The sequence below is a fragment of the Oncorhynchus masou genome, chromosome 5, assembly GCF_036934945.1.
Source record: "Oncorhynchus masou masou isolate Uvic2021 chromosome 5, UVic_Omas_1.1, whole genome shotgun sequence".
Lineage (NCBI taxonomy): Eukaryota > Metazoa > Chordata > Actinopteri > Salmoniformes > Salmonidae > Oncorhynchus > Oncorhynchus masou.
In genome coordinates, this window is record NC_088216.1 from 12,057,972 (window position 1) to 12,075,426 (window position 17,455).

General features: G+C 42.1%; 1 long non-coding RNA gene across 1 annotated transcript; it reads left to right on the forward strand.

The window, feature by feature from the left end:
- Positions 1-16,684: 16,684 nt before the first annotated feature.
- LOC135533221 (uncharacterized) lies at positions 16,685-17,339 on the forward strand. Its single transcript, XR_010454464.1, has 3 exons — positions 16,685-16,700; positions 16,973-17,000; positions 17,265-17,339. It is a non-coding gene; the product is annotated as an uncharacterized LOC135533221 (long non-coding RNA).
- Positions 17,340-17,455: the final 116 nt, after the last annotated feature.

The following is a 17,455-nucleotide window of genomic DNA, read 5'->3' on the forward strand; positions in this document are numbered from 1 at the left end:
ACGCAGCCACATTATGTCTGGGCTCACTTGAACCTGGTAAGTTCTGGGTCCCGTTTGTGTGTGTACGGCCCCTCTTGTCCATTTCCCTCCTCTTCTGTAGTCTCACACCATCACTTCCTGTCTTGTTTGGAGATGGCGCTCCCGGCCACCGGAGAGCATCTTGGCTTGTTTATTCAGCACTTCATTACGCCTGTTTGGCTTCATGATGTCCAGCTGTGTGCGGAGAGGCCTCCCGAACATCAGTGCGGCTGGGCTTTCATTTGTCGTGGCATGTGGGGTGTTTCAGTAGGAGGCCAGGAACTTGGCCAGTTTTGTTTGCAAAGTCCCTTCATCTCGTTTTGCTGCACGGAGTCCTTGCTTTAGAGTTTACACAAAGCGTTCTGCCAACCCATTGGTGGCAGGGTGGTACGGAGCTGAGGTTGAGTGTTTGATTCCATTTACTAACATGAATCTTGTAAACTCGTCACTTACAAAAGCTTGCGCGTTGTCACTTACCAGCTGCAGCGGCAAACCGAAGCGTGCAAACGTTGCTCTGAGACACTCTATCGTCTGAGCTGAGGTGGAGGAGTCAGTGCAAAACACCTCTGGCCATTTGGAATGGGCATCAACTAGAACCAGAAACATGTGCTTTTCAAAGGGACCAGCGTAGTCCACATGAATTCTCTACCATGGCTCTTTGGGCCATTCCCATGGGTGGACTGGGACAGGAGCAGGCATGTGAAGGGTTTCCAAACATCCGCTACAGTTCTTTGCCATATTTTGTATCTGTTGGTCCAGACCTGGCCACCAGAAGTGGCTCCTTGCGAGCAGCTTCATTTTGACAGTTCCAATATGACCTTCATGTAGTTGCTGCAAGACTAGATGTTGGCATTTCTGGGGTATCATGACTCTCATTCCCCACATCAAACATCCTTGGTACGTTGTAATTTTGTTTCTCCGCTGGAAATACAGAGTCAGCTCCTTTCTGCCAGTAGCTGGCCATCCTGACATGGTGTAGGTGTACACCTTTGACAAGATCACATCGTTCCTTGTCTCATGTTTGATAACTGTGCTTGTGACTGCTACTGCTGGGAGAAATCACTGTGTTTAACTCCATTGTACCAATGAATTGTTCATCTGAATCGCTGCCACTGTTCTCTGCTAGTGCATTCACAGACCCTTTAATTTCTCAGTTTTCATGTTGTGACTAAATTTTGCTTTGCATGCTCTTTGAATGTGCCCCCTTCTACTGCATTTGTGACAAATTTTGTATTTGAAACGTCTGTCACGCCTGTTGCATTTGTCGGCCACATGGGGGCGCTGTCGACTGCGTGAAAACTTGTGTAGGGAAATTTGTGATAGGTCAGTACTTCTTTTACTTTGCAACTCAAATGCATCTTTAGTCGCGATTTCCATAGCCACAGCAATTTCAACAGCCTTTGCAAACGTGAGCTCTGATTCTGTGAGCAAACGTTTTTGAATGTGTTCATGTTTCAGTCCACAAACAAATCTATCCCTTAATGTGTCATTTAGGTTCTCTCCAAACTGGCAATGTTCAGACAGTTTATTCAACACTGCTACATATGTACTAACACCCTCCCCTCAATCTGATATCTCTTGTGGAAACGAAAACGTTCCGCGATGAGTGATTTTGCAATATCTCCACAATCTCTGTGAATGTTTTATTTGAGGGCTTCAGAGGGGCAGTCAGATCTCTTAGGAAACTGTATGTTTTTGGGCCAATTAAACTCAACAACGCAGGTACTCTTTTGTTATCAGCAATGTCGATTGCAATGAAGTACTGTTCCAGTCGTTCAATGTAAGTTGCCCAGTTTTCTTGCGTGTCATCAAACACATCTATTTTCCCGATGCTAGCCATTCTCTTTACCTCCGGCTCCACGGGTCTTTGATCTGCCGCCTCGTTCTCGTCAGCTCTCCCCTCGTCTTCGCTGCTTGCTAGCTGTTGTGCTACAGGGTCAAAATCTTCCTCTCTTCCTACGTCTTAACTCCATCTGTTTATTAATAAGTGATGCAATACAAGCAATTAATCATCCTCATTTACTCAAACATTGTAGTGTCTTAACACTAGTACTTATTTATGTAATAAGAAAGGGGACTCTGTAATTACAAACAATTTGAACTGGAGCTTCCATTTAATCAAAATCGAGTTAGTAAACCCCGAATAACATAGAACAACACTGCCGACATGAGCTGTTAAGTAATCGGAAGGTTGCAAGTCATTACTGGTCATTGTTGAACCAAGGGTGCTCCCGCCTTAAAGGGGACATCAGTAATTAACAGAACATAACAGTATCTACAAGTATGCAATTTATTGATATCTCCAAACACCTGTAGTATAACTATTCTCCAATAGAGGGCACTAAACACCAAGATTAGATGAAGCTATATGACGGGCCTTTTTTTGCCTGCCACTGCAAAGTTTCTGGAGGTGTCTGAAAGAGATCCTGGAGGGGAATGGGAGGAGCCTAAAGCATTGCGGAATCGGAGGAGTCGAAAGCATTGAGGAATGGGAGAAGCCTAAATCATTGCCAAAACAAACAGTTAATAATAACCAGAGTTAACCTCTCCACCCTGACCGTCTGCGAGTCAGCATGTAGTGAGGGCTTTCCCTGACAGTTGGTTGGTTGGTTAGCATATTTATAGACGACGTATGTGTGTTTTAGGAAGCTGGGGATCACGGCTGTACTCAGCAAGGGCTTCCCCTGGGCTGGCTGACAGTATTTATGGTCTACCGTGGTGTGTGTGTGCTCTTTAAGAAACAGACGGGATCACCGCTGTACATATGTGCACATAGAAGGAAATTGAATTATTTTCCCACCCAGTTTTTTAAAACCTTAATTAGCACGAGCAATGCAAACGGGTAATAATTATTTATAATTATAATATATTAAACTTCTATAGCGATTTTTCAACAGAAAGTAATCTTAAGGTGCTTCAAGAGCAATAAACAAACAACCAATACATTATCATGAGTAGCTTAGCTATAGCTAGCTAGGTCAACCAATATATCATCATGAGTAGCTTAGCTATAGATAGCTAGGTCAACCAATACATCATCATGAGTAGCTTAGCTATAGATAGCTAGGTCAACCAATACATAATCATGAGTAGCTTAGCTATAGCTAGCTAGGTCAACCAATACATAATCATGAGTAGCTTAGCTATAGCTAGCTAGGTCAACCAATACATTATCATGAGTAGCTTAGCTATAGCTAGCTAGGTCAACCAATACATCATCATGAGTAGCTTAGCTATAGATAGCTAGGTCAATCAATACATAATCATGAGTAGCTTAGCTATAGATAGCTAGGTCAACCAATACATAATCATGAGTAGCTTAGCTATAGATAGCTAGGTCAACCAATGCATCATATGTAGGTCAAACAATCATGAGTAGCTTAGCTATAGCTAGGTAGGTCAACCAATACATCATAATGGGTAGCTTTGCTATAGCTAGCTAGGTCAACTAATACATCAACATGAGTATCCTAGCTATAGCTAGCTAGGTCAACCAATAGAGGCCAAGTATTTTCGTGCATGCATGGAGAGGGACAGTTCCTGGCTTGATCAGAGGAAGGTGGTCAGAGAGATGGTTGATGAAGATGGGAGTCTAGTGACGATCTTGTAGAGGGCTACTCTGGGAACCAGCCTGAGTCATGTAGCCACTGGAATTCTCCTCCTTTGCAATGTGTAGCACAGACTTGGGTGATTCCTCAGCAGCTCTGGGTGCCAGAAAGCTCTCCACATATACAGTTCAGAGTAGTAGCCAGTCGTCCTCACTGAGCCCTCTGCCTCAGTACTACATTCCTACTGGGTCTCCTATTCCTCTCAAGCTTCAGGTGACTCCTCAAATGAAGGAACCAGCAGCCAGGTGAAACAAGACGCTGGTACTGTGTCCAGATGCATCATTCAAACAAAAACATAAGCCAGCTAGCTAGCAATGAAGAGTTACCCTGCCAGACAATCTGCAAACCTGTGGGTGAAAACCACCAGATATATGCAATAAAAACTACATGTTACCAAAAACAAAATACCTAAACATATAACTATTAAAAACACTTCAACATCCTGAGTGGTGTAGCGGTCTAAGGTGCTGCATCTCAGTCCAAGAGGTGTCACTGTAGTCCCTGGCTCAAATCCAGGCTGCATCACATCTGGCTGTGATTGGGAGTCCCATAGGACGGTGCACAATTGGCCCAGTGTTGTCTGGGCTAGGCCGTCATTGCAAATAAGAATGTGTTCTTTAACTGACTTGCCTAGTTAAATTAAGGTTTTCACGCATTTTTCACACCAGTAAATATTTACACAGAGATTTTCACACCAGTAGACCAGCCAGGTTTGCAGCCAGGTTTTCAATAGAGAAAATAGACCAGCCAGGTTTTCACACCAGTAGAGTAGCCAGGTTTCATAGACCAGCCAGGTTTTCATAGACATTTTCAACAGTAGAGTAGCCAGGTTTTCACTCAGTTTTCACACCAGTTTTTCAAATTCAGCCAGGATCCAGTGATGCCAGGTTTTCACACCAGTAGACCAGCACAGATATAGACCAGCCAGGTTTTCACACCAGTAGACCAGCCAGGTTTTCACACCAGTAGAGTAGCCACACCCTGCAGCCAGGTTTTCACACCAGTAGACCAGCCAGGTTTTCACACCAGTAGACCAGCCAGGTTTTCACACCAGTAGACCAGCCAGGTTTTCACACCAGTAGAGTAGCCAGGTTTTCACACCAGTAGACCAGCCAGGTTTTCACACCAGTAGACCAGCCAGGTTTTCACACCAGTAGACCAGCCAGGTTTTCACACCAGTAGACCAGCTCGCTACGTAAGCAACACCTTCTGTGGACATGTGATGATGGTTACAAGGCAGTGCATATTTAAATTTGTCAAGATAATATTTTTAATACGTTATGGTGTATTAAAAGGAGCAGTGTGTGACGCAGTGGCGGCAGCAGGAATATTTCCCTGAGGGTGGCTTGGTCACTGAGTAGGAGTGCTTAAGCAATAACAAGCAATAACAAGTCCATACCACGTTTAGAAGGAATAAAATGTTAATGTATTCGGTAATGTTACACTTATCCACGTTTACCAGAGGGTTCAAATTGCAATGAGTTAGATGCTAGATATCTTTGTCAGCATAGGCCTATCAAACACATAGCCGAGGCTTCACAGTTTTATGAGATGGCTATAAATAGAATCCACAGTGGCGGGAGAGGTTGGAATGAAGGCCCAACAGTCAGCCAACACAGACTAGATACATGGTGTCAGAAGGCAGGTTTTGGAGCAGTGAGCATTTACCTACTCTGTCAGATTACATTAGTTGTAGGTTTTGTGAAATCTGTGGTTCTGAAACACAATGGCCACCCTCCATGCTGACTACATTGAAGACGCATGCCAGATCCCAGAACGCCTGGATTGATGTTCATGAACATATCAGTTAACCACATCACATGGTTTAGCAATCTGACAATGGCACGCAACCATATGTTGATGCAATGCAACCAATAAGAGACTCTGGAGTCATGATCCTATATGACCTAAAGAGAAAGGTCCTGCCCCAAGGCCTTGGAGTGTGAGGGCAAGTTGATCAGACACATTGGTTCCACACTAATGTCACTTCAATGTGATTTTGAACATATTTAGCGTTCAACATGTAAAAATGAAGTGGATTATGAATACGTTCTGAAAGAGGAAACATTAACTACTTGAGAAAGGAAGGTTATCTAGAAAGTCACAGTCTCCATGTCACATAAGTGTAGCTATTAGAAAGCTATTGGGGTGGTTCCTCACCAAAATGGAATAACAAAATACAGATTTGGGAATTTTCAAATAATTTAATCCATAGAAGGGTCCGTTGGAGGAAGGATTGTTGACATATATTGGACATTTATATCTTAAAACATAATTAATTAATTAAAGTTGGAACATTTGTGACTTTTAACAACCCTGTTCTAAACAGTGATCATTGGTGGGGTCATCTAGTGGATTGGGCTGTCACTTGTCCTGACTCTTCTGAAAGGCTTGGCTTGGATGAGTCCCCTGCTCCCCCAGAGACGGTTGTGTTCCAAAAGGCTTGGCTAGGATGAGTCCCCTGCTCCCCCAGAGACGGTTGTGTTCCAACAGGCTTGGCTAGGATGAGTCCCCTGCTCCCCCAGAGACGGTTGTGTTCCAAAAGGCTTGGCTAGGAAGAGTCCCCTGCTCCCCCAGAGACGGTTGTGTTCCAAAAGGCTTGGCTAGGAAGAGTCCCCTGCTCCCCCAGAGACGGTTGTGTTCCAACAGATGCAGCTGAAGGGAGGTTGTGGGATTCCCAGTATTTGACTGGCCCATTTAATAGCCATATCGGGTATAAGTCTGTTTTGTATATGGTCATATCCTCTGGTGCACAGCTCAAATGGCAATATATCTGCCAATAAACCAATGTCAAAATACCTGAGATATATTGCTGTGGAAGCTGGATTTATTTCTGACACACCCATTTTTGAACATGGCCATATTGGGATTGTAAATGATGTGTTGCTTTGGCACACTTCTTGTAACTTTACCATCGACTGTATGGGATCAAATTGGAGTTTCAAGATCAGTTCAGCAGATGAGGTTTGATACCGTCTTTATGACGCAGGGTCATGAATCAATCCCAAACTACTTCAGGCTGCATGTATTTCTGATACCCGGATTAGAACAAGGCCATGTTTGGAAAAGGTCACAGGCAGGGAGTAATACTGTTGGAGTTGATCTGTAGATCTTACTGAAAAACACAACAGCTCTCCATTTGATCCAAGTGTTTCTCCTTGTAAATGTATTAGATTAATATTACATTTAGCCCTCCATTAACTTCACACCGTAAGCTGAAAAGTGAAGACGACATTCCTATACTGAGATATCTGATACAGGCCATCACATTATTTTGACCTTATTAGTCGACCATGAGGTCCTCACATTGCTGACACCATATAATAAATTTACAGCGAGATATGTGACCCTAGGAAATAAGATCTGAATTATCCGAGCCAAGCTTGGTTGTTTTGTGGATCCATGGCACAGCATGTGACATTTCATTTCCAGATTTAGATTTTTACTGGCTGTGACATTTGAATGGATCGAATCATGAAAATAATTCTGATGTGAGCCAAGGCGCTGGGGTGTCTCAGGTCAAACTCCTGTCTGTGGTGATAAAACTACTTTGTGAGTCGTTTCAAGCACCCTTAAAATGTATTGGATCAAGAGTTACTATCCAATCCTTCCAATACCCTGTTAATATATGTAAACAAGGTATCATACGTTTTATAATGACAGTTTACTCAACCGCTTAATGACATCTGAAACAAACTCCATCATGGCCACGTAGTGAGTAGTGTGTCTGCCAACATTTTGGAGAACATTTGTGAGCAAGTTGGTAAATCTTCATCTATTTTTAAGAAGTGTCGCAACTGAACATCTAATATATGAAAAAAATATGTAAAGTATAGTTTTGGGACTAAAATGTATGTTTTCTGGGATGTTCATCTGTCCAAATAAAAGATAACCAGCCACATGTTAGCCAAGGGGATTTTTTTTTTACAAAATGATAGTAGTTAAACACATAAATGACAACTTAATGTATTTTGATTTTTTTTTTTACAAATGTTTTATGCCTCCACTGCCTTGTTGTCAAGGATGTAACCCACATTGCCTTCCGAGAGTATTGCCTGTTTCCACATTTTGAACATTACAGCCGTATTCTAAAATTTATTAAATCGTTTTTTTCCCTTCATCAATCTACACACAATACCCAAAAATGACAAAGCAAAAAAACAGTTTTTTTTTAAATTGTAGAAAAATGTTCACAATATTAAAAACTGAAATATCACATTTATGTAAGTATTCAGACCCTTTACTTAGTACTTTGTTGAAGCACTTTTGGCAGCGACTACAGCCTCGAGTCTTCTTGGGTATGATTCTACAAGCTTAGCACACCTGTATTTGGGGAGTTTCTCCCAGTCTTCTCCAGAGATCCTCACAAGCTCTGTCAGATTGGATGGGGAGCGTCGCTGCACAGCTATTTTCAGGTCTCTCCCAAAGACGTTTGATCGGGTTCAAGTCTGGGCTCTTGCTGGGCCTCTCAAGGGCATTCAGAGACTTGTCCTTAAGCAACTCCTGCATTGTCTTAGCTGTGTGCTTAGGTTTTCATCTCTCTGTACTTGGCTCCGTTCATCTTTTCCTTGATCCCGACTAGTCTCCCAGTCCCTGCCGCTGAAAAACATCCTCACAGCGTGATGGTGCCACCACCATGCTTCACCGTAGGGATGGTGCCAGGCTTCATCCAGACGTGACTCTTGACATTCAGGCCAAAGAGTTCAATCTTGGTTTCATCAGAACAGAGAATCTTGTTTCTCATGGTCTGAGAGTCTTTTGTTGCCTTTTGGCAAACTCCAAGCGGGCTGTCATGTGCCTTTTACTGAGGAGTGGCTTCCTTCTGGCCACTCTACCATAAATGCCTGATTGGTGGAGTGCTGCAGAGATGGTTTTCTTTCTGTAAGGTTCTCCCATCTCCACAGAGGAACACTAGTGCTCTGTCAGAGTGACCATCCCAGGGCGGCCAGCTCTAGGAAGAGTTTCGGTGGTTCCAAACTTCTTCCATTTAAGAATGATGGAGGCCACTGTGTTCTTGGGGACCTTCAATGCTGCTTTTTTTTTATACCCTTCCCCAGATCTGTGCCTCAACACAAACCTGTCAAAAAACTCTACAGACAATACCTTCGACCTCATGGCTTGGTTTTTGCTCTGGCATGCATTGTCAATGCTGGGACCTTATATAGACAGGTGTGTGCCTTTCCAAATCATGTCCAATCAATTGAATTGGCCACAGGTGGACTCCAATCAAGTTGTAGAAACATCTCAAGGATGATCAATGGAAACAGGAGGCAGCTGAGCTCAATTCAGAGTCTCATAGTGAAGGTTCAGAAATTTTTTTAGGCCTTGGCTCGGGTGGCTGAGGTCCTTGATGATCTTCTTGGCCTTTCTGTGACACCGGGTACTGTAGATGTCCCGGAGGGCATGCAGTGTGCCTCCGGTGATGCGTTGGGTGGACTGCACCACCCTCTGGAGAGCCCTGTGCTTGCGGGCGGTGCAATTGCCTTACCAAGGAGTAATATAGCCCAACAGAATAATCTCGATGGTGCAACTGTAGAAGTTTGTGAGGTTCTTAGGAACCAAGCCAAATTTTGGTGTCGCGGTAGAGGGACCATTTCCGGTCCTCAGCGATGTGCATGCCAATTTGGAGGCGTGCTCTCTCTGCTGTCTCCTGTAGAGGTTATTTTCCAATTACCACTCTGCCAGGGCGCTCACCTTGTCCCTGTACTCTTGTTGTTATTGGTAATCAGGCCTACCACTGTTGTGTCGTCAGCAAACTTGATGATTGAGTTAGAGTCGTTCGTATCCACACAGTCATGTGAGGGTACAAGAGGGGGATGAGACTTCACCGTTGTGGTTTCCCTGTGTTGAGGATCAAAGTGGTGGAGGTATCGCTTGCTACCTTCATCAGCTGGGGTTGGCCAATCAGGAAGTCTAGGACCCAGTTGCACAGGAAGGGGTTCAGACATATGACCTAATGGCGATTCCGCGGATCTGTTGGAGCGGTATGCAAATTGTAGTGGGTCTTGGGTGTCTTGGTAAGGTGTAGGTGATAAGATCTAGCCTCTCAAAACACTTCATGATGACAGAATTGCTATGTGGTGATAGTCATTTAGTTCAGTTACTTTCGCTTTCTTTGACACAGGAACAACGGTGGACATCTTGAAGCAAGTGGGGACAACAGACTGGGATAGGGAAAGATTGAATATGTCTGTAAACAATCCAATATATAAATCAAAATGTGTCAATTTTGTAAGAAAATATTGTAATTTCACATAACCATACCACAAGGTAGCTACTCTACCTGCTTCATTCATGACAAGAAAACTAACTGGAACTAGCTAGTTAGCCAAGTTACTAGTTAGTTACTTCGCTAAGTAGCCAGCTAGTTAAGCAGTAAAACAAAATACGCCTAAATGTTTTAAAACAAAACGTTAGCTGTCACCTTGAGGGTTGATAAAGGGTAAAAATGTTATTCCCTGAAGGAAATTTCGTTATTTGTTAGCTCGCTAGGCTACCAGTTAGCTTTACCCCTCTATCAAGCCTAGCTAGCTAGCCCTTATCTACCATATCAAAATGCATATCAAGATCCTGATATAGACCTCAGCCAAGAGCATATGCATTGTACACGTGCTGAGAGAATATACTATGTACACCTTTTTGATTTAATATTTGTCAAATTATTGAGCATGTGCTGAAAAATCAGAAATGCATCAGAAATGGTCCTTATTTCAGCATATCAAGATCCGGATATGAACCAGGAGATGCACATCTGGACTCAATGTAGCTTCACACGTTGAATGTGCTGAGAAAACACAGCTATGCTATGTATACAGTCAGTATTTTTCAACATGAAGAGAGGAAATAGGATATGAACCAGGATATGCACATCTGGACTCCATATAGCTTCACACGTTGAATGTGCTGAGAAAACACAGCTATGCTATCTATACAGTCAGTATTTTTCAACATGAAGAGAGGAAATAGGATATCACATATCTCAGGATATTGAATGAGTCCATATCTGGCCATAGGAAATGTCCATGTGTGATATTCTGAGTATTCCCAGTATTATACATGTTTAAAAGACATCTGTATTCAGAATTTGTCAGGATTCGTTGCAAATCCACAAAACTACAGATACACATTGGAAATGGTCTGTATTCTCTACAATATCAAAAATGGGTCATGTAAAGATATCCCCAAAATATGGACCCTATTCGCCAAGTGGTGCAGAATTTTAGCAACCAGAAAATGGCAGAGCGATTTCTACATTGGCCGCTTGCCCCAGCCTGCCATTGTTCGTTGTGCTCGAGGAGGAGACGACCACGCCATTTAGTGATGCCGATGCAAAAGAGGGAGGGTGCAGTTTTCCCATCTAGAAGCCGGTCTGGCTTTTGTTGTCAAATAGAACGTCTGCATTTTTTAAGGAGATTTTGTATTGGATCAAAACATTTTTGAGGTGAAAGAATATTGCGAAACACTATCATTTCACTATTACTGCACATAAATGATCGAACCAGGGACCCTCTGCACACAGACAACAGTCACCCACGAAGCATCGTTACCCATCGCTCCACAAACTTCACATCCGTTACATAGGCAGAAGCTCAAAACAGGAAGTACCTGTGCAACAGACTATTCGACACTAGTCTGACCAATTGGAATCCATGCTTCTAGATTGTTTTGATTACACGGACTGGGATATTGTTCCTGGGTAGCCTCAGAGTAATATCGACGATATATCGACAGGATACAGTGACTGAGTTTACCAGGAAGTGTATAGGAGATGTTATACCCACCTTGACTATTAAAGCTCCCCACACCAGAAACCGTGGATAGATGGCAGCATTCGCCCACAACTGAAAGTGTGAACCATCGCATTTAACCATGGCGACTGGGAATATGGCCGAATACAAACAGTGTCGTTATTCCCTCCTCAATGCAATCAAACAGGCAAAACGTCAGTACAGAGACAAAGTGGAGTCACAATTTTTTTTTTTTTTACCTTTATTTAACCAGGCAAGTCAGTTAATAACAAATTCTTATTTTCAATGACGGCCTGTGAACAGTGGGTTAACTGCCTGTTCAGGGGCAGAACGACAGATTTGTACCTTGTCAGCTCGGGGGCTTGAACTTGCAACCTTCCGGTTACTAGCCTAACACTCTAACCACTAGGCTACCCTGACACCCCAATTCAATGGTTCAGACACATGACGTATGTGGTGGGGTCCATAGACAATCACGGACTACAGAGGGAAAACCAGCCACGTGAGGATGCCACCGGCCAGCTACTAAGGACTGTGGGCTCTCCTTCTCCGTGGCCAACGTGAGTAAGACATGGCCAACGTGAGTAAGACATTTAAGTAACGTAAGTAACGTAAGTAAGACATTTAAGCGTGTTAATCCTCAAGGCTGCCGGCCCAGAAGGCATCCATAGACGCGTCCTCAGAGCATGTGCAGGCCAGCTGGCTGGAGTGTTTACAGACATGTTCAATCTCTCCCTATCCTTGTCGGCTATCCCCACATGCTTTAACATGTGCACAATTGTTCCTGTACCCAAGAAAGCAAAGGTAACTGAACTAAGCACTCACTTCTGTCATCATGAAGTGCTTTGAGAGACTAGTCAAGGATCATATCACCTCCACCCTACCTGACACCCTAGACCCACTCCAATTTGCTTACCGCCCCAATAGATCCACAGACGATGCCATCGCCTTCACACTGCACACTGCCCTATCCCATCTGGACAAGAGGAATACCTATGTAAGAATTCTGAAATGGTCCACCCACACATTTGGCATGGCACATAAAACCCTCACAAACTTTTACAGATGCACAATTGAGAGCATCCTGTCAGGCTGTATTAGCACCTGGTATGGCAACTGCACCACCCGCAGCCACAGGCTGCTGCCCGAAATACATAGACTTGAAATCACTGGCCACTTTAATAATAGAACACTAGTCACTTTAATAATGTTTACTTATTTTGCATTACTCATCTCATATGTATATACTGTATTCTATTCTATTCTACTGTATCTTAGTCTATGCATTACTCATCTCATATGTATATACTGTATTCTATTCTATTTGACTGTATTCTATTCTATTCTACTGTATTTTAGTCTATGCTGCTCTGACATTGCTCGTCCAAATATTTGTATATTCTTAATTCCATTCCTTTAATTTAGATTTATGTGTATTGTTGTGAAATTGTTAGATATTACTGCACTGTTGGAGCAAAAAACGCAAGCATTTCACTACACCCGCAATAACATCTGCTAAACATGTGTATGTGACCAATAGAATTTGATTCGATTTGAAATGGCCGATTCCATTTCATAGGGTTACAGAGGTATTCATTCTGACCAATGGGCCATGGTGGCAGCAGAAATCCTAAACCAGTCAGTTCTATAGAAAACATCCTAATACTTCCTTCATTTTTACAACTGATCATAATCAAGTCAAGTATGTTAGTGCTGAAGTGGAAGAAACACAATTCAGTTAATTCAAGAAGTATGTAAACTGAAATAAAAAATGTTCACAAGGCTTTAAAAGAGAAATAATTTCAGTTCGCTTCCTGAATTGACCTGGATTGACCCCAGCCCAGATCTCAATACAGTGCTCACTGCATTGTGAGAAGACCATGGCTGTAAAGTCAGTTGAGGACTTTGGGGAAAAATGCACAGTTGTCTAGTTGGGTATGACAGCTGTACATATTCCTTTGACACTGATCTAAGGTCAGTTTTATCCCGGAGGGTAACTTCTGCCCAGAGAAAGTTTGGAGCTAAGCATGTCCCTCAAATACAAAAACACAGGTCATATATCATGCAAGATCTTTGCACATTAAAATGACATGAATGTCTGCATGGTGCTAATGTTCCCTCCACCCACAAACATGGCAAGTAAATATATTGTCTAATAACAGTGGTATCGGTGCCAGAATTAGGCTGCGTTGGCAGATATACCAAACAATAAATCTTGGCTGCAGTGAAGACGAGACCACAGTCCAAGAAATGAAAAGGCCTTGATGGGATCCTTCCAGATGGTCACCCTGCTCAACTAGTGTATCCAGCAGATATGGGGCTTCTTGTACTGATGTGCTGGGTGGACACGGACCCTGAACAAACAGGGTGTATTCAGTGAGGTGAAATGTTCTGAACATTGCTGATAGAAATGTATTGAATAGAGACAACATGGTTTCTATGTGTTTGATGCCATTCCATTGGCTCCGTTCCAGCCATTATTATGAGCCATCCTCCCCTCAGCAGCCTCCCCTGATGCAAAGGAATTTGTTACTGTATTGTAACTAATCGTTTTATATCAGTTTTATTGAAGCCAGCTCAGCTGCTAACTTCAGAGTGTAATAAAAGTTTGAGACAGCTATATCGCTGTCAGCAATATGAGTGGATAAGATGATTGAAATACTGGTATGGTGTTATGTAAGTCATAAGAATCCTACTGGACCGTTTTAGCCAACTGACATGTGAGACAAATAAAAGCCCCTCCAGAATTCATTAGATCATACTGTAGATAAATAACACATTAGATTGAAAAGTGTTACTGAAAGCCTAAATGTTTCTGTTCTAGATTTAAATCTTAATTTAATAGGGTTCCACCAGGATGATAAATCAAATTAAGCAAAGCACGAGGTAAAGGCCAACTCTGTCACAAGCATGAGGTGAGGAGACAGTTCAGATGTGTTTACAAGCTAAACAATATAAATAACAGGTGAACATATATATTAAGTTGGGAGAAGGAGAAATGGGGAAGGCTAGTTGCTGTGGGGGTGCAGTTGCAAATTGTTGGTGTTCTAGAATGTAACTGGGTTTTCAGGGAATTTATTTGAATTCCTGACAGAATGTGTAGTAAATTGAGTTGGTGTTCTAGAATGTAACTGGTTTTCAGGGAATTTATTTTGAATTCCTGGCAGAATCAGTTGCCAATAGAAAAATTAGGTTGCAGACATGTATGAGGATTAATGACACTAAAATGGAACTAAATCAAGTCAGATTAGATTTTCATTAAATTATTTTACGATAGAGGGGCAACATGGATTCCATTACAGTATGAGGTTCAATGGTTGTAACATTATAATCAATTTGATGAAACATCTTTTGATATTGTCATAATGATTAGTAATGCCATCTCTCTTGTATGTAAATTCAGTGGAATTCAATTCAGAGACAAATATGACATTAAAAAGAGGGGGGGGGATGATCGTGGCAGCTTTCCAATCTTTGGGAATCTCAGACAACACGAAAGAGAGGTTGAACAGGCTAGTAATAGGGGTGGCAACAATTTTGGCAGATCATTTTAGAAAGAAAGGGTCCAGATTGTCTAGCCCGGCTGATTTCTAGGGGTCCAAATTTTGCAGCTCTTTCAGAACATTTGCTGACTGGATTTGGGAGAAGGAGAAATGGGGAAGGCTTGGGCGAGTTGCTGTGGGGGGTGCAGTTGCAAATTGAGTTGGTGTTCTAGAATGTAACTGGGTTTTCAGGGGAATTTATTTGAATTCCTGACAGAATGTGTAGTAAATTGAGTTAGTGTTCTAGAATGTAACTGGGTTTTCAGGGGAATTTATTTGAATTCCTGACAGAATGTGTAGTAAATTGAGTTGGTGTTCTAGAATGTAACTGGTTTTCAGGGGAATTTATTTGAATTCCTGGCAGAATGTGTAGTAAAGTCAGTTGCCAATAGAAAAATTAAAGTTATCAGTTGCACCTGTAGGTGAATTTGACATGTAATGAGTTAGTTAAATGTTTCTAGCCCTTCAGGGGATTAATGATAAGGCTTTAGACTTGTGGGTTTTCACAACACTCTCATGTTTCATAGGGTCCTCCAAGTAGTACACATTCATCTGTAGGAGGGGAAAAGAAGGTGAGACATGGTTTGACTCTTCACATAAAAAGTAATGAGAATATTCTGTGAGAGATACTACTCACCTAACTCTGTTGACTGGGGAGGAAGCACCACAGAGTCAATCATGTTTCATCTCTTTCCTAGTTATCCGTAACCATGAGTACGGACGCTGAGATGCAAATCTACGGCAAGGCTGCCATATACCTTCGTAAGTCTGAGAAGGAGAGGATGGAGGCACAAGCCACGCCCTTTGATTCAAAGAACTCCTGCTATGTGGCAGACAAGGTGGAGCTGAACCTTAAGGGGTTGTCACTGCCAGGGCCGACGGGAAGTGTACTGTAACAGTCACGAAACCTGAAGGCACTAAGGAGGTAAGACGGACCTGAAAAGTTTCAAGTTTGTGCAATTACTCTAATTCTTGAAAAACCATTGATATGATCCAAACAATGTCTATAGGCAATTAGAAATCACTAACAAAACATATATAAAGAAGCATTTCATTGTTTTTTGTTGACATTATATGACCTTGAAATACATTGTTATTGCTGCTATTTAAAATGACATGATATGAATGTCTTATGTTGACTCGACAAGAATCACCAGTTATGTGTCAGTGGGTGATAACTAAGTAGTTGGATTAAATGTGGATATGCATTTTTTAAATGATTAAACTTGCATTTAATGAGCAAAAAGCATTTTTGTCATGTCCAGTTTGATCTGTGTGTAATCTAGATTTCTGACTGTTTCAGGAAGGAAAAGAGTTCAAAGATGCAGACATCTATGAGATGAACCCCCCCTAAGTACGACAAGATTGAGGACATGGCCATGATGACCTACCTGAATGAAGCATCTGTGTTGTATAACCTCAAAGAGCGTTATGCAGCATGGATGATCTATGTAAGAAACCTGCACATACATACACACATAGACAAATTCACACAGACAGTACAACACATAAATGAATGGTTTGATTCCAAAACAGTTTACTAAAGTACACCCACATTCTCACATAAATCCAGATAAAAGTCCATCTGACTTTGTTAATCTCCTAAACTCATTATGCTTTCATCCAGACCTACTCTGGGCTCTTCTGTGCCACGGTGAACCCCTACAAGCGGCTCCCAGTGTACGACGAAGAGGTTGTCAACGCCTACAGAGGAAAGAAGAGGATGGAGGCTCCACCCCATACCTTCTCCATCTCTGACAAAGGCTTTCAGTTCATGATGATTGGTAGGAGCTCTCATGGATGGATGGAGGGAGGGATGGATGTCCATTAAGTGCTCATGGATAGATGAACGGATGCATCAATGGAAATTAAAATATGCTTCAGAGAGGTATCTACTGTTTTCTAGTCTAGGTAATAACAGTTTGCTGGGAATATCTGATTTCACTACCCTTGAATGGAAAATGTTCCAAATTGAAAATCATGATGATGCTATGAACTATATAATGTCCCCATAATGTGTTTTGAGTATGATAAGCAATGTGTTTTTTGGTTCCAGATAAGGAGAACCAGTCCGTCCTGATTACGTAAGTTGTTTACTAAAATGTCACTTGAGAAAGTGTTTCTATTGTAATAAGTTGTGTCACTTGGTGTGATGAAATACATGACATTATGAATGGATTAGAGCATCAGGTTATGTGTAATAACGAGTCGATGAGAAGGAGTATTTGTTAAAGACTTATGTCAGAACACAGGTTAACAGTGTATTTTTCAATGCTATTTCTTAGTGAAAGACAATCTGACACTCAAACATGTAACTAAAACCCCTCTTTCTCTGTCATATAAACCAGCGGAGAATCCGGTGCAGGAAAGACTGTCAACACCAAGCGTGTCATCCAGTACTTTGCCACCATTGCAGTGTCTGGGGCCAAGAAGGAAGCAGAACCAGGCAAAATGCAGGTAAGTTGTTCTTATGTTTGCCTTTTTAACACATTTCAGTTTGGTTGGCTGTGTAAACTGTTTTTTCAGTGGTGAATCCTGT